The sequence below is a fragment of the Ovis aries genome, chromosome 16 (assembly GCF_016772045.2).
Source record: "Ovis aries strain OAR_USU_Benz2616 breed Rambouillet chromosome 16, ARS-UI_Ramb_v3.0, whole genome shotgun sequence".
NCBI lineage: Eukaryota > Metazoa > Chordata > Mammalia > Artiodactyla > Bovidae > Ovis > Ovis aries.
Genome location: NC_056069.1, coordinates 62,059,278 through 62,084,316, shown reverse-complemented (window position 1 = coordinate 62,084,316; position 25,039 = coordinate 62,059,278). Strand labels below are relative to the sequence as shown.

The 25,039-nt window shown below is 42.1% G+C and overlaps 1 protein-coding gene and 1 non-coding gene across 4 annotated transcripts in view; both read right to left on the bottom strand.

The window, feature by feature from the left end:
• Positions 1-25,039, bottom strand: part of CTNND2 (catenin delta 2) — a 1,117,159-nt gene that overhangs the window by 343,363 nt on the left and 748,757 nt on the right. The gene's annotated exons all lie outside the window — the stretch shown is intronic.
• Positions 16,151-16,254, bottom strand: LOC121816837 (U6 spliceosomal RNA). Its single transcript, XR_006056566.1, has one exon. It is a non-coding gene; the product is annotated as a U6 spliceosomal RNA (small nuclear RNA).

Below are 25,039 nucleotides of genomic sequence, written 5' to 3'. Positions count from 1 at the left end.
TCACAGTACATAGATGGCAGAAATGTAAGTACTTACAAAAAGGGTGACTCTTTTTGAGATTGCTACCAGAGTTCCTCTCTAGATCTGCCCTTTGAAACTCTGCAGAATAATTTTTATAGGGGTAAGCCCTCCCTCTCAGAATATGTAGGACACCATCAGCATTTGCATTCACATAACGTAAACCAAAAGGCAGAAAGGTTCAGAAAGTTAGATGTCTATCTATGAACTACAGGATAAAAACTATGGCAGCAATGGAAAAGTATTAAACATGGAGCCTGGAAATGCATGATTATGTTAACCCTGGCAGTATTAATCACATAATAATTATTTTCAAAAGCTTCCATGTTTGTAAAACACTAACATTCACACTGCACTTCACCACTTCTGAATTCCAGGTATCCAACAAAATTTTCATGATGACCTTGAGTGAGATTTGTATTTAAAGCCTCAATTTCGAGTTCACTTTCCACAACATTGGAATTTACTAGAATTTGTTCCTTCTAGAAGAACTTCTCCAAGGTGGAGCTGCTTTTATTTTGCTCATGAAGAAAAAAGTACACGTATGGTAGAATTTTTACCTCTGCATTATTTCTCAAGTTCTAAAAAGCAGTTGCTAATTTCACATACCCAGAGGCCCACACATTAAGTAATGCATTCATATGTAGTAAATATGCTGTTGTTTAGTCACTAAGTCATGTCTGACTCTTTTGCAACTCTGTGGACTGTAGCCTGCCAGACTCCCTCCGTTCATGGGATGTTCCAGGCAAGAATCCTGAAGTGGGTTGTTATTTAATTCTCCAAGGGATCTTCCCAACCCAGGGATTGAACTTACATCTCCTGTCTCCTGCATTGGCAGGCAGATTCTTTACCACTGAGTCACCAGAGAGGCCCACGTATTAATAGTTAGTATACACTGGCCAATATCAATTTGCGAATAACTATACAACTTCTTAGGCACATTATTGCATTTCTATAAGCTTACTCTTTATATTTATTCAAAGGAAAATAATAAGGTAGAAAACAAACAAAAAAAAATCCACTGTAGTATTTGGACTGTGAGAATTCTCATGCTTTTGCAGCGTCGGATTTCTGGCTGGATTGATTTTTATTTAACGGGAGACAATAGATTATGTAATGCTTATAAAAAATACATGATCCCTGCTTCAACACATGGCATCATTAGAAGCAGTATTACTGAGGATTAAGCTCTTTTCTCCCTAAATCAGTGTTCAACATTATACTTCCAGGCTATGTCTCTTAATACCTTCTTTGACTGGTGTTACTGGATTATTGCAACCCAATCCTGAGCCTTATTATTACAAGAAAGCTTAAAATAGCAGATAAGAAACCTATAATAAGCAGCAGATAGAAAAAAGCTAACTAAATAACAGTTTGTGTGAATGCCATGTGGAATTAAACATACGAGTATTTGCCTAAATTAAATTATATGATGCATTTCCAGAAGGTAATGTACAATGGAAGTGAGAAATAGATTTAAGGGCCTAGATCTGATAGATAGAGTGCTTGATGAACTATGGAATGAGGTTCCTGACACTGTACAGGAGACAGGGATCAAGACCATCCCCATGGAAAAGAAATGCAAAAAAGCAAAATGGCTGTCTGAGGACGCCTTACAAATAGCTGCGAAAAGAAGAGAAGCGAAAAGCAAAGGAGAAAAGGAAAGATGTAAGCATCTGAATGCAGAGTTCCAAAGAATAGCAAGGAGAGATAAGAAAGCCTTCCTTAGCGATCAATGCAAAGAAATAGAGGAAAACAACAGAATGGGAAAGACAAGGGATCTCTTTAAGAAAATTAGAGATACCAAGGGAACATTTCATGCAAAGATGGGCTCAATAAAGGACAGAAATGTTATGGACTTAACAGAAGCAGAAGATATTAAGAAGAGGTGGCTAGAATACACAGAAGAACTATACAAAAAAGATCTTTATGACCTGGATAATCATGATGGTGTGATCACTCATCTAGAGCCAGACATCCTGGAATGTGAAGTCAAGTGGGCCTTAGAAAGCATCACTAGGAACAAAGCTAGTGGAGGTGATGGAATTCCAGTTGAGCTATTTCAAATCCTGAAAGATGATGCTGTGAAAGTGCTGCACTCAATATGCCAGCAAATTTGGAAAACGCACTAGTGGCCACAGGACTGGAAAAGGTCAGTTTTCATTCCAATCCCAAAGAAAGGCAATGCCAAAGAATGCTCAAACTACTGCACAATTGCACTCCTCTCACACGCTAATAAAGTAATGCTCAAAATTCTCCAAGCCAGGCTTCAGCAATATGTGAACCGTGAACTCCCTGATGTTCAAGCTGGTTTTAGAAAAGGCAGAGGAACCAGAGATCAAATTGCCGACATCTGCTGGATCATGGAAAAAGCAAGAGAGTTCCAGAAAAAACATCTATTTCTGTTTTATTAACTATGCCAAAGCCTTTGACTGTGTGGATCACAATAAACTGTGGAAGATTCTGAGAGAGATGGGAATACCAGACCACCTGACCTGCCTCTTGAGAAATCTGTATGCAAGTCATGAAGCAACAGTTAGAGCTGGACATGGACCAACAGACTGGTTCCAAATAGGGAAAGGAGTACCTCAAGGCTGTATATTGTCACCCTGCTTATTTAAATTCTATGCAGAGTACATCATGAGAAATGCTGGACTGGAAGAAACACAAGCTGGAATCAAGATTGCTGGGAGAAATATCAATAACCTCAGATATGCAGATGACACCACCCTTATGGCAGAAAGTGAAGAGGAACTAAAAAGCCTCTTGATGAAAGTGAAAGAAGAGAGTGAAAAAGTTGGCTTAAAGCTCAACATTCAGAAAACGAAGATCATGGCATCCGGTCCCATCACTTCATGGGAAATAGATGGGGAAAAAGTGGAAATAGTGGAAACAGTGTCAGACTTTATTTTTTTGGGCTCCAAAACCACCGCAGATGGTGACTGCAGCCATGAAATTAAAAGATGCTTACTCCTTGGAAGAAAAGTTATGACCAACCTAGATAGCATATTCAAAAGCAGAGACATTACTTTGCCGACTAAGGTCCATCTAGTCAAGGCTATGGTTTTTCCAGTAGTCATGTATGGATGTGAGAGTTGGACTGTGAAGAAAGCTGAGTGCCGAAGAATTGATGCCTTTGAACTGCGGTGTTGGAGAAGACTCTTGAGAGTCCCTTGGACTGCAAGGAGATCCAGCCAGTCCATTCTGAAGGAGATCAGCCCTGGGATTTCTTTGGAAGGAATGATGCTAAAGCTGAAACTCCAGTGCTTTGGCCACCTCATGCGAACAGTTGACTCATTGGAAAAGACTGTGATGCTGGGAGGGATTGGGGGCAGGAAAAGGGGGCGACAGAGGATGAGATGGCTGGATGATGTCACTGACTTGATGGACGTGAATCTGAGTGAACTCCGGGAGTTGGTGATGGACAGAGAGGCCTGGTGTGCTGCGATTCATGGGGTCACAAAGAGTCGGACACAACTGAGCGACTGAACTGAACTGAATGTACTAATTATTATGCTTTGGTGTTTGGCAATAAAATACACCATATCTAGGATAATATAAGGCACATGTTAATCACTGCTGTCACTAAGACTTAGTGCTGTTTCTCAGGATTGTTTAGCAATGAGCCACAATGTGAAACATTTACACTACAGCTCTGCTCATACACACCCAGACACACAGTAATGCCTATGTAAGTAAGTGGGGGAGAAGGTATTTGATGAAGGTCCAAGGATTTAGACATACTCTGTTCAGTTCTTTTCAATTATTTTCCAAACCACTGTTCATGACCAATGAAAGGCTTTTACTGCTCACTAAGAAGTCAGACTTTATTCTTTTGGACTCCCAAATCACTGCAGATGGTGATTGCAGCCATGAAATTAAAAGACGCTTACTCCTTGGAAGGAAAGTTATGACCAACCTAGACAGCATATTCAAAAGCAGAGACATTACTTTGCCAACAAAAGTCTATCTAGTCAAGACTATGGTTTTTCCAGTAGTCATGTATGGACATGAGAGTTGGACTGTGAAGAAAGATGAGCACTGAAGAACTGATGCTTTTGAACTGTGGTGTTGGAGAAGACTCTTGAGAATCCCTTGGATGGCAAGGAGATCCAACCAGCCCATTCTAAAGGAAATTAGTCCTGAATATTCATTGGAAGGACTGATGTTGAAGCTGAAACTCCAATCCTCTGGCCACCTGATTGATGCAAAGAACTGGAAAAGACGGTGATGATGGGAAAGATTGAAGGCAGGAGGAGAAGGGGACGACAGAGGATGAGATGGTTGGATGACATCACTAACTCAATGGACTTGAGTCTGAGTAACCTCTAGGAGTTGGTGATGAGAGGGAGGCCTGGTGTGCAGCAGTCATGGGGTTGCAAAGAGTCAGACATGACTGAGAGACTGAACCGAACTGAACTGAAGGGGTCATAATGTGTACTTTAAAAAGTATGTATAAAAATGTTTCTGGTGTTAAAAAGTAAAAATTGAAATTAAAAAAAAAGCATGTATATTTAAAAAGTGTGTGTACATACACACACATATATAGGTATATAGGCACACACACATACATACAAACATCTATGTATATGTGTATGTACAGTATATGTATATATTAATATATGAGAGCTAGGTAATCATGCATACACTTATATCACATATAAGTATTGCATATAAAATCATAATTTAACAATTAGGGTGGTAATGAACTTTAAAGGCTAAAATTAGATGGTTTTAACTTTATTTAAATTTCGAGTTTTCTCAGCACTCCTCCACACATGTGAAACAGTCTTCAGAAATGCATGAAGATGCTGATAAGGACAGTGACAGTGATGATACTGCCCACTTCCATGTGGACACTGGCCTCAGTTCTCAGGTGGGCCCCACCGTTCTTAAGAAATATCTTATATTCAAATGAAGAGCAAATACTAGGCTTCAGTGATCCACAAGGAAAGACCATGTTGTCCCGTTGAGTAGCTCAGATTATCTGCAATTTTAGCTCCACATACTGGAGAGTCCCTACCAAGGACTGGCTGAATGAGAAATGAATGGCACTGCCACATGGAGTAAAGTCAGTCAGAAGGAAAAAAACAAATGCGGTATATTGATGCATATATGGAATTGAAAAGAAATGGTCTAGATGATCTTACTTACAAAGCAGAAATGAAAGACACAGGGAAAAAAGGTACAGATATCAAAGGGAAAAAGGGGGGATGAATGAGTTGAGAGATTAGGATCGGACATATATACACTATTGCTACTATGGAAAAATAATGAGATAACTAAAGTAGATGACTAATATAGATAACTAAAATAGATGGCTTCTGTATAGCACAGGAAACCTTACTCAGTACTCTGTGGTGACTAAACGGGGCGGAATCCAAAAAAGAGAAGATATATGCTGATGTACTCTGCTGTGCAGCAGAGACTAACAACACTGTTAAGCAGCCATACTCCAATAAATGTTCTTTAAAAAGAAGTGAATGGGGGGTTGAAATTAAGAGACAGAAGAGACTGAGCTACAAGTGATCTCACTTAACAGAAGGAGAAAACAACTTTTATAGAGAAGGAGACAAATTGCGTAAATTACGATGCTGAAGCTGTTTTCAGAATGCGAACTAACATATTTTAAAATACTTTTTTACAATTATGGTTTCTATTTTCTAATAAAGACATGTAGTTGTAATTTTTTAAATATTGATTCCTGACAAATAAACAGAACCGGAGTTTAGATTATCTTTGCTCTCAAATTTGTGGATTGATTCAAAAAAAACTTATAGCACTGTGAGATTATTTTCCTGACAGAATTATGCCATTTCTTCCTCTGATCACTGATCATCTAAAGTGAAAAACATTACGCCATAGCCACTCAAATTAAAGATACTCATCAGTTATGACATAATTTATTAGCATTGGATAGTGGAGTTATTTGATAATGTTGTTACTCTATCAGCATCTAGGAGATTTATTTTTAATGTATTATTTTGAGAAAGGAAGTACTTCTCAGCATTTTGCATACATTTTGCATTAAGATCCACAATGAAAATATATCTTAGACTTACAGAGACACATACACACACACACACTCACATACACATATACTTCTATGTCTGACACCACTTTTCCAAGACAGCAAACCAAACTTCGCTTACTATTGGCTGTGTAGTCACTTTAGTCTACCTTATTCAATCTTTGTAATGCTAGTCAACAATCTCTAAGCTGATTTGGCTGCTCACTCATGGGTGGTCCCCACTTGGAAAACAAACTGTAGTAATCCAATCAGGCCATGGATTCCTGAATTCAACAGGAAATAAACAGATAGAGGAAACTATAAATAGAATGCATCTATCTCATAAAAATATAGAAATTCATGCTAATCATTTAGACTCAAAGGGCTACAGTATTAAAACACATATGGGCAAAATATCTATTTTCTTATTTATGAGAATAATACCAGAATTACAAGCATAAGCAGATAAAATCTAGGATGTGTTAGTACCTGGGCCAAATCCAGGCCACCTTCTCCATTTGTAAGGATGGCCAGATAGACATGGCTTTAAGAGATAAACATTTACAATAAAATTGATGACAGGGAACATTAAAACCTTGAACCCTGGTTACAGAAATGCTATCTTTCCCAAACAACCCCATTCTTATCGACAGACATCCATTAAAAAATGTTATCACTGATATCATTATATTTCGGATTTCATTAATGATGATTTTGTAGAAATCTGTTTCTGCTCTTCTTATGTAGGTATCTAAGTAACTTGTCCCTTGGCCTACAAAGACTAAAATATTAACTATCTGACCCATTTACAAAAGTTTGCCAATCCATGCATAAGAGTGTCATTTTTTTTTAAAGAAAATTTTACATGGAAATCTCTCAGTTGGTGCTTTTTCCCTCTGATTTTTCAAAAATTAATTTTTATTGAAGGGTGAGCTGCTATATAATATTGTGTTAGTTCCTACTGCACAGCAAAGTGAATCAGCTATACATAGCACATGCTGCTGCTGCTGCTGCTGCTAAGTCGCTCCAGTCATGTCCGACTCTGTGCGACCCCATAGATGGCAGCCCACCAGGCTCCCCCGTCCCTGGGATTCCCCAGGCAAGAACACTGGAGTGGGTTGCCATTTCCTTCTCCAATGCATGAAAGTGAAAAGGGAAAGTCAAGTCGCTCAGTCGTATCCGACTCTTAGCGATCCCATGGACTGCAGCCCACCAGGCTCCTCTGTCCCTGGGATTCTCCAGGCAAGAATACTGGAGTGGGGTGCCATTACCTTCTCCGATACATAGTACATACACCCCTCTTTTTTGGACTTTCTTTCCATTCAGGTCACCACAGAGCACCAAGTAGGGTCCCCTGCGCTGTACAGTCGGTTCTCATTACATACTCATTTTATTTGTTGCTGTTGTTATTCGTTGCTAAGTCGTATCCAACTCTTTGGGACCCCATGCACTGTAGCCCACCACGCTCCTCTGTCCATGGAATTCTCCAGGCAAGAATACAGGAGTGGGTTGCCCTTTCTTTCTCCAGGGAATCTTCCTGACCCAGGGATCCAACCCACATCTCCTGCATTGCTAGGTGGACTCTTTACCACTGAACCACCGAGGAAGCTCTATCTGATTTACACATCGTCATCAGTAGTGTTTGTATATCAACTCCAACATGAGAGTGTCATTTTAAAATTGTTATAACTATTAATATTAACACTAAGTAAAATTAAACAGTGATCTGGCTGCACCCTCTGGTGCCCAGGTGAGCACACAGGTGACGGATGCTCCAGGTTCATGATTAAGCTCAGGAATCCCCCCGTCCCAACCCTCCCCACCCTCCAGCTCCAGATGTGAAATAATCCCTTTGGTTCTATGGAAAACCATTCCTCTGAAGGGGAGACTCTGTCTGCAACCAAGGCAACTCAGATGTGAAAAACAACTTTGCCTTTGTTTTATTAAGAGCCATAAGCTCAGAGGGAAGTTGGGCTTTTCTCTCAATGAAATTACTTCTCACCTAACTCCCGTGATGTCACAGAAGGAGCTCGGAGCTGCAGCAGGAGAACGTGTACTTAATCAGCATCTCAGTAAAATGAATACTTCCTGTCTCCTCACCACGGCAGCTGCATCCTGAATAACTGCCGCTTATGGGCCCAGAAAAATGGGGTTATTGAACAACCTCATGTTTATTACATTTAAGAAATTCTCATTTGTTTTCAGGTTGACATGAAGCAGCAAGCTGGTTGGGCTCTCTCTGTGTGTATATTTTCCACTAGGAAAAAAAAAAAGCTTGACTCTCTCCTGATATACAGTAAATTTTCCTTAAAAGATGTCTTGCCCTTTTGGGTATTACGATTTTAAAATTGAGCACTGGATAAGCATGATTTGAATGAATACACAGATTTTCCAGGGAGTATTTACATTTTCTGCTTCTAATTTTTACCATGTTTTACTGCGACTGCTCCTGTTTCTTTTTTTCCTCATCTAATACTGTCTTAAATACTTCCCTTTAGAACATGCTTAATGGAAAACCTTGAAAATATACTGCCATCAAAATTCGTCTCTTGTTCTCCTATTAAGAGGGCCTCCCTGGTGGCTCAGTGGTAAAGAACCTGTCTGCGTTGCAGGAGATAGGGTTCGATCTGTGGGTCGGGAAGATCCCCTGGAGGAAGAAATAGCAACTCACTTCAGTATTCTTGCCTGGGAAATCCCATGGATAGAGGAGCCTAGTGGGTACAGTCCACGGGGTCCCAAAAGAGTCGGACATGACTTAGCAACTAAACAACAACTCATATTAACCAGGGAGTGAGCCAAGGTGTTCCTTACTGGTATAATCAACAACCGTGTTACTTATCTCGTAGGCAATATTTTACAACTTCATGAAAATCTTAATTTTCATATGACATATATTGATTAAAGCCTTGTTATGAAGGCCTTGGCTTTACATGAGTGTGGCAATTTGTATATCTGTTTATTAAATGTTTGTTGATTGTATGTCTGTTTTCACAACAAATAATAACTTTTCCCTGTAAAACCACTATGTTGTTAGATCTTCATTTCATGTGAAAACAAGTGAGGCTCATAATAAAAATGTTAGAGAAAACTATAATATTTACAAAAAAAAAACAACTTCAGTTTTATTTTTTTTTCAAACTAAAAATTGCAGTCAAATATATTTTGGAGAGCAATTAGGACACAAACATGTAGAAACGAAACAATTTCCACAAAAAGCTGCTTGGTATAAAAAGACAGTAACAAAACATTAAAAATTGCCCCAGAACAAGATTTGTTCAAGATTTATTTAACATGGTCTTGGCACATAGATTAAATTAAGTGTGATCTCTCTGGAAACAGATTTTAAACTCGACTAGTCAAGCCTAATAATTAATTATTGTTTTCTCCCTGCATAAAATACAGCTTCCCGGAATAAATTATAGCTCCTGTTTGCTCTTTGGCCTTGTATAAAAATATGTTTGTTTGTTTGTTTCCAAACAAAGGTTTTTTTATTGTTGTTGTTAAACAAAGAATAGGTTTTCTATGTCCGAGAATTAGGAAGATGTAATGCTACAGACATACAAGAAAGTTCTTGAAGTTTTTGTTGTTCATAGCTGAGGCACATCTCAAAACTCCCTGCACTGAAATGAAACAATACACGTTGGGCTGGACTGGCATTGGCCCTCTCAGGGTGTCTCACCAGTTTCAGCCACGTCATGATACAGGGTTTGAGGAAGAGGTCAGAGAGCCGGCTCTCACAGTCTCTACCTGAGGAAACGCGGCCTTGTGAGAGGAGGGCGGCAGCAGGTGCCCTCAACAGCGCTTCTCAGCCCAGTCACTGTTGCAAGTGCTTTCTGTGTAGGTCGATCCATTTAATCCTCACACAAGTCTGCAAGGGAGGCGCTAATGTCAACCCCACTTCACAGACAGGAAAACTGAGGCCCAGAGGACGTGACTCAAGGTCACGGAGAGAGCGAGCAGCAGAGGCGGGATTCAAGCCCTGGCATCTTGTGCCAGACGCAGGCCTCTCGACTACCTCACAGCTCCGTCTCTCTCTCTTTAAAATGAATTTTGACTGGACATGGTCGCTTTACAGTGTGGTGTTCGCTTCTACTGTGCCCCAAAGTGAATCAGCTGCCTGGACACACGCATCCCCTCTTGAAGATTCTGTCCCATTTAGGCCGCCAGAGAGTATTAAGGAGAGTTCCCTGTGCTATACAGGAGGTTCCTATTAATTATCCATTTTCTATAAGGTAGTGTCATATCTGTCAATCCCAACCTCCCGATTCACCCCGCCTCTCCTTTTCCCCTTGGTAACCCTAAGTTTGTTCTCTACATCTGTGACCCTATTTCTGTTCTGCAAATAAGTTCACCTGTACCATTTTCCCAGGTTCCACACATAAGCAATATTAGGTGATACCAGCCCTGTCTCTTGATCAGCACTCAGGTTCAAGAGCGGGGCGTGGTGAAGTCAGAACAGGAACCCAGCTTCTGACTTCTGCTCTGTCTTCACCCTCAAGACGGTGAAAGAAGCACAGATAGACAGTCATGGGACAGAGGCACCAGGGCCAGATCCTGCCCCTGTGGGTTCCCAGCTGAGTGCTGGGCCAGGTCAGGGACTCACCCCGGTTCTCAGTCACTTCAACGATGAGGCAGGAGAGACCCAATCCACCTTCCTGAGCTGCTCAGATAATGAATGAAACTCCATGGCGAGAGCACTTTTCATCAAGTCAGTGCTGAATGCACATCATTCTCTCCACCTGACACCACACATCGCAAACCATCTCTCTATTTCCAGCTCATTCACAAACCCCTACACTCTACGTTCAAGGGAAACAGTCATTTGAAATACATGGAATTGAAGTTTGCCACGACTCCAAATTAATCAGGAGTCTAATCTGCGCCAGCCCGTGGAGAATGCACTGAACGAAATGCATTTCTTCAAAAGACATTTTCCTAATTGTGTTTTCTAGTCGATTTACTGTCAGCAAGAGAAACATACAACTTGCAGACCGCTGAACATCTGATTTTAATGCCCAAGTCGTCCATTAGTTATATATGATCTAGAAAATGCAATTAAAGAATGGACTTAGCTGTTTTTCTGAAATTCAAAACTACCTTATTTACTTATATAATTATTTTAAGTGGCGCAGTTCTCCAGAACACAAAATAACTGCACACGCGAAGTAAATCACATGTCAAATTACAAAATGATATGCAGTGGGTTGCAGAGTGATCCCTGAACACATATATCCACGTCCTAATCTTCAGTACCCACGATGTGACTGTATTTGAAACAGGGTCATTGGAGATGTGGTTAAAGGTTCCAACACAAAACCATCCTGGAATGAAGGTAGGCCCTCAATCCAATGGCTGGTGTTCGCATAAGGGAAAGGAGAGGGGAATCTGAGACATAGACAGACACACATGAGAGAAGGTGATGTGAAGTTGTAGGCAGAGACTGGAGTGATGTAGCCACAAACCAAGAACACTTGGAGCCACCTGGAGCGGGGAGAGGAGAGGAGGGATCCTGCCCTAGCACCTTCGGGAGGAGCACGGCCTACGACACCTCGATTCCAACTTCGGGTTCCAGAACAGGGAGGGCCCAAAGTTCTCTCAGTTCCATGGTAATCTGTTGTGGCAGCCCTACAAAATGAATGCAGTACAGTTTTGAAGAGAAAAAGAAAAGAAACATGGAATGAAAATATTCTTTAATGTACAGAATCACCTGAACAGGCCTCCTTGCCTATTTTCTCTCTCTCTGGAGCGCTAGGAGAAAATATTTTTTAAAATAACCCTAAAAGCATACTCTAAGTATACAACCAACAGACAAGTAGGCTCTGTAACATTCTTTAAGAAAATGTAAGCATTTACACTCATTTGAAAAGACCCTGATGTTGGGAAAGATTGAAGGTGGGAGGAGAAGGGGACGACAGAGGATGAGATGGCTGGATGGCATCACTGACTCGATGGATATGAGTTTGAGTAAACTCTGGGAGTTGGTGATGGACAGGGAGGCCTGGCATGCTGCAGTCCATGGGGTCACAAAGAGTCGGACACGACTGAACAACTGAACTGAACTGAAGCGTTTAAAACTACCATTTTAATGAAAAACAACAGAAATGACTGTGGGTTTTTCTGCTTTTATAGTTTCCCTCTTTAAGGAAGAATAAATGATTGACTTAAAAAATTAAAGCATGTTGAGCTCATTCATGAATTAAAAAAAGGAAACCATAGAATAGCTTTCGTCCCAGAAACCACAAGGGCTGCCTTCCAAGTGCTGCCGGGGATGGATGTGGTGTGGGTGCTCTGGGCCTTTCTGCGTCAACGCTGCTGCACTGAGCGGCGGCAGCTCTCCTCTGCTCCATCCTCCCCAGACACCCAACCTCCCCCAAGATCCCTCCCTGACCTGTGCCAAAAGCCTGTCTCCACTTCCCTCTGTCTCACCCTGCTCACCTCTTCTCTTGCCAACCTCCCCTCCACACCTACACTTCCTGTTCTGCTCCAGCATCTTCTCAAAAAGCCCCTGCATCCTCTCCCCAGTCCTGTGAACCACAATGGAGTTCTTAATTTCTCACCAGCTCAGTCTTCCTGGTGCCATGATACCTGGACATCGCTATCAGTGGTAGTCTTCAGGGATGTGCAAACCCAGCTCTACTGTGGCCTGGCCATTCGATTCAACCTTTCCACAACACGGATGAGCTTTTCTTCGACCAATGTGAGCCCATGAACTACCCTCGTCTCTCTCCTGACTCTGACTCCCCTCTGGCCTTCCTTCACAGGTCCTCTTTCTTTTTTTGTCATTCACTTGTTCCACATATACTCACAGGGCACCTGTTATGCGTGCCAGGCATGGCAACAAATGGAGGAAGAGTCCTTCCCCGATGGAGCTCACATCCTTTGGGGTGGGCAAGAGGTAGGGGAGACATAAAAGCCTGTCTGGAGTCCTAAGCGCTAAAGAGCATGAGTGGGGAATGAAATGGGAAAGGGCTGCTGTAAAAGCCAGGGTCCAGGGGGAGCCCGTGATGAGGAGGCAACGTCTGGGAGGTGTTACCTGTCAGGAGAGGAGACGGGGCAGCGGCAGATGGAAGCAGGGAGATCAGTTGAGAAGATCGAGGTGTCTGCAGGTGAGTCACTGTAACACACATGGGGACGTAAGCCTTGGGCCTGGATGAACTGGGGCGAAATGAATGAAGATGGACAGAGACGATGCCTGAAGTTTGTGCCTTGGGGGCCCCATTAGTCACCCCACCTTCTCAGTACTCTCTTCTGGGACCTGAGCCCCTCGTGGTCACCTTCTTTCACAGCCCCTTTCTCTGCCTCCTTTGCTGGCCTCCCTCACCACCTGACCTCTAAGTGATGGCATTCCCAAGGCTCATCCTGTGTCTCTTCTCTTCCTCACCTTCACCCCCTCCCCTGGGGCTCCCATCGCATGCCATGACTTTCATCAGACTAGGGGCAGACAGTGGTTGACAGTGTAACTTGTTGTCAAAACTGGTTCACTTCTGAGACTGATAATAACACTGGGGAATGAAGACACTGGATTGTCTTGGGCACCTGAGAAAGCACAGCTGCTTGGTTGTCTACACTAATGCCTCTTGGTTTTACACTGCTGATCCAGAGCTCCCTGTCTTCAAAAACTGGCTACCTGAGCCTCTGAGATCCTCCCCTCAGACATGTATGTGACACTTTACATGTAATGTGACCGAACAGTGCCTGTGAAATTGCCTCTGGAACCATTCCCCTCACTCTCTCCAGCATCTCAATGAATGACAGCCCCAGTCTCGCAGAGGCCTGGACCTAAAGCCTGCCTTGAGATGCCAGAAAAGTCTGTCTCCTCGATCCTCAAAATATATGTGTAACCTAACCACTGCTGCCCCTCAGTCCTGCACCAGAAAGACCCAAGCTTGGGTAGACCCAAGCTCTACCTGAGATTTCTGAAACAGCCTCCTCAGCTGCAGGCCTGCCTTCTTTGAATCTTCCCCTTTAAATCTACTTTCAAGTAAGGCAGCTGGAGCAATCCACCCCCTGAAAGCTAAGTAAGGTCTAAAAGTCTGGTGGACTTCTATTATGGAACTTAAGTTTGCTTTCCCCTCTGTATCACCTCGATAAGCAACATTTATTATAAATTTCAGACACTTACAATCCAGAAATACTTTACTGTACATGGCAAGGGGCACACAGAGGCCAGCAAGTGTGCACATCAATCTACTAAAAGCAGGCCAATATCCTAGGTGGACGAACAGATGTCCTAGTCTACTGGGGCTGCCATAACAAAGGACCACAGGCCCAGTGACTTAAACAGTACACATGTCACAGTTCCGCAGGCTAGGAGGTCGAAGATGAGGGTGCCAGATTGATGGAGTTCTGGTGAGGGCTCTCTTCCTGGTTTGCAGACAGCCACCTTCCTACTGCTTCCTCCCAGGGTGCTGGAGGGAGACAGCTTTGGCATATTTCCTCGTTCACAGAGACACCTGTTCCATCAGACCAGGACTTCAACTTATGACCTCATCTAACCTAATCACTTCTTCACAGACTCTGTCTCCAAATACAGTCACATGTTGTGGGGGTGTGGTTAAAGCTTCAGCATATATGTTTCTCAAACAGATGATTCACTCCGTTGCAACAGGTGAAAATGTCCACTTCCATGTTTCTCTCTTACTCTGTTACAATCACCAAATGCGTTCAGTTGTGCCCCTGGGGCCTCACGTTGTTTAGCTGCTCAGTCATGTCCAGCTCTTTGCAACCCCATGGGCTGCAGTACCCCAAGGTTCCCTGTCCTTCACTACCTCCCAGAGCTGAGTCGGTGATGCCATCCAACCATTTCATTCTCTGTCATCCCCTTCTCCTCCTGCCCTCAACCTTTCCCAGCATCTGGGCCTTTTTCAATGAGTTGAGCCTCTTTCTCCCTCCAGCTTTTCCGTCAAGGTTTCATTGGGCCCCAGCCCTGAAGATTCTATTAACTAGCCCAGTCTCCTCCTGTTGCACAACCCCAACCCCCTCCAACTGTGTGTCTCCAACTCCCAAGACACAACAATGAGCCAACAGGGGAGGGATGTGGATGGCAGTCGCTGGAGAAAGGCTTACTCCTGACCCAGGTGGGAGCAGGTACAGCAGCTTGGTATTGCCCCCAAAGTAGTGGCTAAGACATTAGAAGAATATCAAGATTTATCCTCCTTGAAATAATACATGGTTCCCTCATGTGAAATCCTCAAGATAAATTAGAATGAACATGTAGATTGTTGGCTACAAAAAAAAAAAAAAAAAAAAAAAAAAAGAAACACTACAAACATTTTATCTTTTGAGTCTTTTGGTAGTAACTCTTTGTTCCTTGGGACAAATGTTTTCTTTACCTTTCAGAAATAATTACACAAGCCCAGTGAATTTCCCAGGAGATAAGTTCAGTGAGGGAAGGAAAGGTCATGTGTGTTTATACTGCTGACTAAAAGAGATTCAGGGAAGTCGTGTTTTAGGAGAAGTTCATGAACTCCACCAGCTTTTGTAAACTGTTCCTTTGACTAACATTATTACCCTACAAAAGGTGTTTTGTGTGTGTGTTTGTTAGTATCTCAGTGGTGTTCTGCTCTTCGTGACCCTATGGACCGTAGCTGCCAGGCTCCTCTGCCCATGGAGTTCTCCCAGCAAGAACACTGAAGTGGGTTGCCATGCCCTCCCTCCAGGGGATCTTCTCGACTCAAGGTTCAAACTCAGATTTCCTGCATTTCATGCAGATTCTTTACCGTCTTAGTCACCAGGGAAGCCCCACACAACGTGTTAGTGTTATTGAAGTCAATCATAGGAAACACCATTCCATGAAGCAACAGAAAACGAACAGCCAACAGCAAAAACTTGAAGGATTGTACAAATAAAGTCAACCTTCGGAGACTGAATCTGTTTTCCCATTATGTGTATTGGTTTGCAAGGGCTGCTGTAACAAAATAAAACAGACTGGCTGGCTTAAACAATATGCATTTGTTTTCCCACAGTTCTAAAGGCTGGAAGTCCAGCCAAGACCAAGATGTCAGCAGATGTCGTTTCTTCTTCTTCTTCTTTTAACGAAGTAACATTGCTTTATAACATTACGTAAGTTTACATTTACACTACAGTTTGACTTCTTGATATACTGTAGCATGCTTGTCACCAAAAAATATGAGATGCTTCATGAGTTTGCATAGGGCCTTTGCCCAAGGACCATGCTCATCTCTGTAGCCTTCCAATTTGATTATATAAGTTGCTAAAGTGAGCACAAGGTTGGTTTCTCCTGAGGCCCTCTCCTTGGCTTGCAGATAGATGTCTTCTTTCTATGTCCTTACACAGTCTCTTTTCTGTGCCTACTCGCCCCTGGATTCTCAGGTTCAAAATCTCAAGGACCTACCAGATTAGAGCCCACCTTAATGACCTCATTTAAACAGAATCATTTTTCAAAAAAACCTTATGTCCAAATACAGTCCCATTCCAAGGTATCAGGGGTAAGTCTTCAAAACATGAATTTGGTAGGACCCAATTCAGCTCATAACATAGTACCTAATAAACACTCCAAAACTCAGTAGCTTGAAACAACAGTCATTTATTCTGTGCACAAATCTAATCTGGGCAGGGCTCAGCAGGGATGGCTCATCTCTGCTCCAGGCTGGGTCATGTGTGGAGACTCAGGTGGGATTGGAGAATCCTCTCTCCAGATGATTCAATACCACGGCTGGCAGGCTGAAGGATGTGGATGTTACCTGGGCACTCAGTGTGGGGCAGGGGTGATAGGTTACCATCTCTGTCCCATTAGCATCAACAGAAAACATTCTTGGATCCCAAGAGGTAGCAGCTCAAACTTCCTGCCTGACATTCCTGACCTGCCAGCAGGGTGACTGGTACGAAGCAGATGTTAAATAAACACTGGATTTTTGTTTTGAATAGATTTTATTATTTCGAGTAGTTTTATAAAATAACTCATTAGTAAAACTGAATAGAATATACAGAAATTTCTTCCATGTACTCTGCCCCCATACCTGCACAGCATCCCTGGTTATCAACACCCCCACCAGGGTGGTACCTTTGCTACAAATGTTGAGCCAACGTGGACACACATCATAATCACCCAAAGTCCACAGTTTGCCTGGGTTCACTCTTGATGATGTAGAAGCTATGGGTGTGGACAAACGTATAGGGAGTGACACATACCTACTATTACAGTATCATAACACGTAGTTTCACATGCCTAAAAATACTTGTTTTTAAATAACCAAAGAAGGTATACTTAGTAAGGAGACTCAAGAGGGTTGGCCATTAATGTACTACTCACCCTTCTAGAAAGAAATGTCTAATTTGGGGGATGTTATGGGTCAGAGAATCACGTGCCCTTTCAAAGAGCATTCTTTTAAAAGCATCTTTTAAAAAGTGGGTTCTAAGAAGCTCCAAGCCCTCACTGAGATGGACACTGTGGTCTTGGTTTACAGAGGACGATGAGTGACCATCTGAAACCAGCACACCAAGCACCCACTTTCACGGTATGACTGCTGTGCTTCCAAGGTGCTAGGAGTGAACATTGATTTAGGTCACCCAGGTGGGTGTGGCTTAATCTTTTTCTTTGAATCAGCTAACTGTGATTAAAAAAAAGTAGACTTTCATGATTTAAATTTTTTTTCATAATTTAAATTTAAGTCTTGCATTTAATACTTATGGAATAATGAACCATAAGTAAATATTATATTGGTAAATTATTACTTTTTATTTTTATTTGTTGCTATATAAATTTAACTACAACCTTAACTAACCACTGTGACTATGCCCACTATTGTGCCATCCACATGATAATATACTTTTGCCAGAGAATGCTCATGTTCAAACCTGTTGCAATCTAGCATTTCATTCTCCTCAAATCTTTTAAAGATGAAAGAGAGATAAATGAAGGCTCTAGAGCCAAGGTAACATGCTCCCCTGATCTAATCTTCAATTGCTAGTCTTCAAATCCTCAAAAAATGCCATTACCTTTACAATTGCTCTTCTTTTACCCCAGCCTCTTAGTAATTTCCCACCTGTTGACCTCCTTGCTCCACTCCTCGGCTATAAATACCTTCTATTTCTTGGATTCAGAACGGAACTCAAGCCTAGACTTGGGTCTCCTTTCTACCATTGCAAAAACTCCTGCATAAAATCTGCTTCTGCTACTTTAACTGCTGTCAGCTCTGGTTCTGTTTGGCAAGCCTCAGTCTAAAAGTTTTCCTGAACAAGGACAAAGGAAGATCAAAGCTCACGGGTATATCTGCTGTCTGACTCTTAGTACAATCTCGCCTATGCTTATGAACCCGCCCTCCTCCCTGTGTACATCCTCCTTACGCCCACCCACTGAATCAGGAGGACTACCTCTCATCTGGTGAGCAGCTGTGCAGTTACAGACTTCACGTATCTCTATGCTCTGAACTTCACAACATTCCTTTCAAAAAGGAATTACCTTCCTTCTGTATTTAATGCGTACTGCAGAAGGGGAAAAAAAAAAAAAACAACTAAGGTGGGACTGAAAACAAAGACTGAGGTATAAAGTGGCCATTGGTATGGATGGATTAAACCAGAAGATACTATTTTTAGAATTAACTTGTAATGATTAGAATTGGAAAGTCCCATAATATGTACTAGGTTTTCTAGCCCCTGATTCTGTTACCAAATAAAAACTATATTTTAGGTTCTAATCCTCCTCCAGTATGTTTTTTCTCCTCTGCAATGTTTTTTTTTTAAATATGTATCATTATTACTTAATTTTTGGATGACTTTCACAGTCCATCCCTGAGTTTTAGGAAATATTAGACGTTTGAGAACTTTAAGAAATATTGAAAGGTGGGTGCATCAGAGCATTAGCGAAGAATACAGCTTACATCCTAAGCTCACAACCACTTTGGGTTTCAAAAGACAGGTTTCAAAGTAGATATACTAGTCTGAAAGCTAGGGTACATTCAATAGAAGAAGAGCCTCTGACAGAAAAAACAGGTTTTTGTAAGTCTAAACAAAAACTTAGCCTCGACAATCAAATACAAGTCTGTTTTAGAGAAGTTTCCAAGAGCCACAGGACTGGGAGGAGTTCAAGCTGACATCATGCCAGGAAGAGATCTGAACTCTCTCTGGACTGAGAGAAGGGTTTTGGAAAAGACTGGAGGAGAAAACCAAGAGGACGTGGATGCTCCTGTGAGGTGCTAGACAATATTTTTTGCCCTTTAAGTTTAGGTACCCAAAGAGAGAAGGATTTTCCCCTCTTCAGTCCAGAGGCCCAAGGGGAAAAAGTGGAAGCAGTGACAGTCTTTATTTTCTTGGGCTCCAAAATCACTGCAAATGGTGACTGTAGTCATGTAACTAAAAAATGCTTGCTCCTTAGAAGGAAAGCCATTACAAACCTAGACAGCATATTAAAAGCAGAGACATCATTTTGCTGACAAAGGTGTGTATAGTCAAAGCTATGGTTTTGCCAGCAGTCATGTACAGATGTGAGAGCTGGACCATAAAGAAGGCTGAGCACCAAAGAACTGATGCTTTTGAACTGTGGTGTTGGAGAAGACTCTTAAGAGTCCCTTGGACTGTGAGGAGGTCAAACCAATCAATCCTAAAGGAAATCAACCCTGAATATTCATTGGAAGAATTGGTGCTGAAGCTGAAGCGCCAATAATTTGGTCACCTGATGGAAAGAGCTGACTCATTGGAGAAGACCCTGATGCTGGAAAAGAGAAGATGGGGGCAACAGAGGATGAGATGGTTGGGTGGCCTCACTGATTCAATGGACATGACTTTGAGCAAGCTCTGGCAGACAGTGAAGGATAGGGAAGCCTGCTGCAGTCCATGGCATCACAAAGAGTTGGACACGACTTACTGACTGAACAACAACATATCTATGTAGTATGATGTTGTTATGGTTAATTTTATGTGCCAGTATGTACTCAGATTTTTGGTCAAACATTACCCCAGATATTTCTGTGAAGTTTTTTTTTAGGTGAACAGACTTTGAACAAAGAAGACTGCTCTCCATCATGCAGATGGGCCTCGTCGAATTAGCTGAAGGTCTGAAAAGAAGACTGGCTTTCCAGGAAGGAGAGGAAATTCTGCCAGCAGACCCTCTTCAGACTTAAACTGCGCCTCTTCCCTGGGTCTCCAGCCTGATGACCTACCCTGAAAATTTTGGACTAGCCCACAGGTCACAATTAAATTAGTCAGTTTCTGAAATAAATCTCTGTCTTTATCTGCACATCCTGTTGGCTCTGTTTCTTTGGAAAAGCTTGATTCATAGGGATGCTGATGAATAACTGTCACAAATGCACAAAGCAGTTTATGGACACACATATGTGAATGACATGCCTAGGGTTGTGCAAAGTGATGGTCTTTATTTCTCAGTATAATAATGATTGGACCATATACAACCTTTATGGCAATGCAGAGGATGGTTTAAAATTCCCATTAACATGCAAGAAATGCTGCGGAATGGACTTAGAAAATTCTGAGGGCTGCATTTCAAGTGAGTTTCATTTCTTAGGAAAGTGAATATGCCTCATTTTCCAGCATGAGAAGAAGATGACTTGATTTTCCTCAATTATAATTTAAATCACTGGACCAGTTCTAAAAACCATACTGAAGTGTTACATCAGAATATAAACTTCACGTCAATCAGCTGATTCCATCAATGCAAATTACCCATTTTTCTGGCCTGTTGTTTTTTTATTTTGCAACAGAAAAAATAACTTATCTCCCAATATGTATTATATTTTACAATGTGTTTTTTCATTATGAATTAGAGAAAAATACGCTGCGCTGGTTTCTGGATCATGTCAGACATCATTCAGGTATGAACTTAAACGCATTCTCAGCGCATATGTTACTCTAGGCAGATTCATGGCTGCAGGTTATTTCTCTTTTTACATGAAACATTATGTCAATATTTTAAGGTGATGTGGCATCAGAACCTCCTGCGGTATATTTAAAGCCCTGTGAGATCAGAACCACAAAAGAAACACAAATGCTAAGTGACACTGATATATTAAAAATCATCTACAGTCATGTTCTTGTTTTTGTATAGAAACAGCTCACAAAATGTTTTCCAGTATGCCTTCAAGAAATTCCTTTAAAGATGACTTGGGGAAAACAATTGCTAATTAATTTTAACACCATGTCAATTATGCTAATAAAATTCTAATTAAAATCCTTGTGATGTAAATCAGTCTTTCTTTGTGTGTTGTATCTGCGTATGTCTGTTAATTATTACACAGGCTGTCAGCTGTCAGATACTTACTAGCTTTATCATGAATCTATACAGTGGGCTTGTCTGTATACAGATCTTTTGACTTATGCAGTTCTGCCTGCCATAAGCATTGGGAAAATTAATGGTGAAAGCCTAATATTTATGGTCCAGGGAGGTCAGCTAATTGATGCTCATTAGGGAAATGAAACAAGCAGGAGAAATTAGCTTTTCTGAAAGACTAGAAACAGAGGATAGGGCAATTTGGACATTATCATATTTCAGGTTGATTATATGTAATTGTACAATGAAAAATATATAAACCTATAGCAACTTATATGCTGTAAGATATGAGGGTTCCTTGGAGGGTATTTGTGCTGCCCTGTGGCTCAATAGGAAAAGAATCTGCCTGCAATTCAGGAGATTTGGGTTCAATCCCTTGGTGGGGAAGATCCCCTGGATAAGAAAATGGCAATCCACTCCATTCCTCTTGCCTGGAGAAATAATCTCATGGACAGAGGAGCCTGGCAGGCTACAGTCCACAGGGTTGCAAGAGTTGGACATGACTTAGTGAGTCCACCATCACCAACATGGGGGTGAGGTGGAGTGTGCTCAGGACTTTGTAACTTGAGATGCTGCCAAATGTGGAAATACCAGCAAAGCAAGTATGTCCATTTCAGCCCCTCCTACTTGCTTGGCCCTGTGCTTGGTTGTGGGGACACCACAAAACCAGATACAGACAGACCCAGGGACGGAAGCAATAAGCTGAAAAGTGGAATACAGATTCTGTTGGGCTATAAAGAGCACCTCATTCTGGCTGAGAATCAAGGAGGGCTTCCTGGAGGAGGCTGCATTTGAGCACAGTTTTAAATGTCATGGTGGCTGACAAAGGGGGCAGGAAGGCATTTCACATAAGGAGCAGCATTTCCTAACGGCTCCTAAGTGAGAGAGAGCAATTTTACTGGGGGAACTGATATCTACCATCTGTTGAAAATCCCTCTCTTCGATTGGCAAGTGAATTTGGAAAGCAGCATGGCTCTTGGGTGGTAGAAAAGTAGCACCTGGTTTCAGGCTCCCTAGCTGCCAACCCTCATGGTGTAAGAAGAGAATAGATGGGGATAGGACCTGGCACCTCCACAAAGTAAACACTTTTTTCAATGATGGGGTAGCCAAACAGATGGTGTAAGTGCTTACATTTATATCCACAACAGCAATCAGCTCAAGACACTATCTTGTCATGAGTCTCAGGAGACACAGAAGCTAATTAGGATAACGAAACTTCCTAGCTTCTCCACTGCACATGAGCAACTGGTCAACCCACTGATGTCTACAAAAGTGAATTCTGGGGAAATCACACACAACACATATTTGCTCATAAATCTGAAAGGCCTATAATTAGGATTTTGCCACTTCTAAATTCCTCTGATGTTGGAAGAAAATGTTCAAAACCTAATGAGAGCAAAGGTAGCCACAAAGGCACTAAATCTCCTCTACGTTTATGGAAACACTTGGGATTGAATCCTCATTTCAAAAGCAGACGCGTGGATGGACATGTGCTCTGGAAAAGATCGTCTGCACGCAGGCCTCTTCTTCATGAGGAACCCGAGTTCTTGGTGATTTATCCTTCCCGTCGGCAGCATCCGAAATTCCCAGGCTGCCTTTACTACTGGATTCCTGAAGTGATGAGAAATTGGGGATGTAATCTTTGTGTTCAGCCTTCTTCCAAGAGACATAAATAATTCAAGTGAGACAGAAAGGAAGTTTCTTCTGTGTAGAAAACAAATAATTTTCACCTGTAAATACAGTTTTATAATACTAAAAAATGTGGACACTCAAGGGAGTATCAGATAAATTAGTCCAACTGAAGAACAAGCCAGAAAGTCTGCAAACTTAAATCCATGGATCCTGGAGGGAACAGGCTGTTAGGATTCAAGATGCTGCATTTCATCCCTGCTTTTGTTAATTCATAGACCTTGTTGCTGTTACTCAGTCACTAAGTCACATCGGACTCTTTGAGACCCCATAGATTGCAGCATGTTAGGCTTCCCTGTCCTTCACCATCTCCTGGAGTTTGCCCAAGTTCATGTGCATTGAGTTGGTGATGTCATCCAACTTTTTCATCCTCTGTCATCCCCTTCTTGTCCTGCCTTCCATCTTTGCTGGCATCAGGGTCTTTTCCAATGATTGGCTCTTCACATAAGGTGGCCAAAGTATTGGAGTTTCTGCTTCAGCATCAGTCCTTCCAATGAATATTCAGGGTTGATTTCCTCTAGGATTGACTGGTTTAATCTCCTTGAAGTCCAAGGGACTCTCAAGAATCTTCTCCAGGACCACAGTTCAAAAGCATCAATTCTTCAGTGCTCAGCCTTCTTTATGGTCCAACTCACATCCATACATGATGACTGGAAAAACCATACCTTTGACTAGATGGACCCTTGTTGGCAAAGTGATGAGAAGCTCCCTAGTCCAAGGCTGTGTGACAGACATGAGAGACACATGGGGCAGAGCACAAGATTCTCAGTCCCTCATGTTCCACGTCTAATTTCAGCCAACACTGCAGGGGACGTCTCCCTGTAGCTCAGATGATACAGGAGTATCTGTCATGGTCTTGTACTTTCTGCCTGGGATCGTCACCAAAACGACACCAGCCCACTTGGCTCCAGGTAAGCACAGCCCAGAAGTGCAAGGAAGTTAATGTCCCCAGGGAACCTGAAATGACTGGAAGCTGATGGATAAACAGCTGCCTCCTTGGACCACTAGAGGAAGCGTTCCTCTGCTTCCTGCAATTCAACCCCTCACTCAGCACCTTGGCAGTGACCTTGATGGTCAATGCTTAGGTTATTTTCCCTCCTTCCCTGCCTCACTCTCCCGCTTTCTGGGATCACCTAAGACATACACAATCTACACCCAAGGCTTTGTCTCAGTGTGGACTTTAGCTCTGGTCCAACTTGGACCAGAGCTAGAGAAGAGATCACCAAGTTGGTCTGAATCACCAAGTGGCCTGGCAAAAGCAGGGTGGTTTTGACTTATGTTTTGTCTAAGACTTTGGGGCAGAGGAGAACAAACTGAGCTGAAGAAGCAGCAGGAGGGGAGGCTGGGGGACGGGGAGGTGAGCAGCGGGCCTGTGATGAGATGCTGAGATGCTGGCTGGAAGGCAGTCAGGATTCACCTCATGCTGAGCATCCGTCTTGAATTCTGAGAACCCTGCTATTTCCCAAGCAGCCAAGTGGTCCGCTAGCCTCACTTCCACTGGGACACAGTGCCCAGACAGACTGCTGCTGGTTTTCCCACTTTTTTTCTTGTAACCTAGGCTTGGAAATACACTTTGCTTGGAAGCCAGAGCTTATGCACATACATACACATACATATGCATATTTATATTTATTAGGTATTTATTGGGTATATAAATGAACAAGAAGGTCATAAACTTCATTCTTACTACATGTGATGCAAGCTAACCCCTTCCATTCTGCCATGTTCTCTCATTCTCTCTGACTCTTGTTTTAGAAAACTGATTTCACAACTCTGACTAACTGGTTGCAATCTGCAGCTTAAAAATCACAAGTCTAGACCAGTCTTCCTAGAATTCCGAGAAACCACCTCTCCTTTCTGTGCCTTGCTGTCTTGCTTGGTGAAATGATAAAGAGGAAACACTCTGATGATAGAAGCTCTTTCTGCCTCTCAAAGACTTTTATGTGTCGATGTCAAATTCATAATAAAATGTCAGGTCATACACTCCATATTCCATTAATTTTAGTAGCCAACAGAGGACACAGTTTAAATGAAAAAGCTAGGTGCTGTTATTTTTTTTTCCAAAAAATATGTTTGCTAAG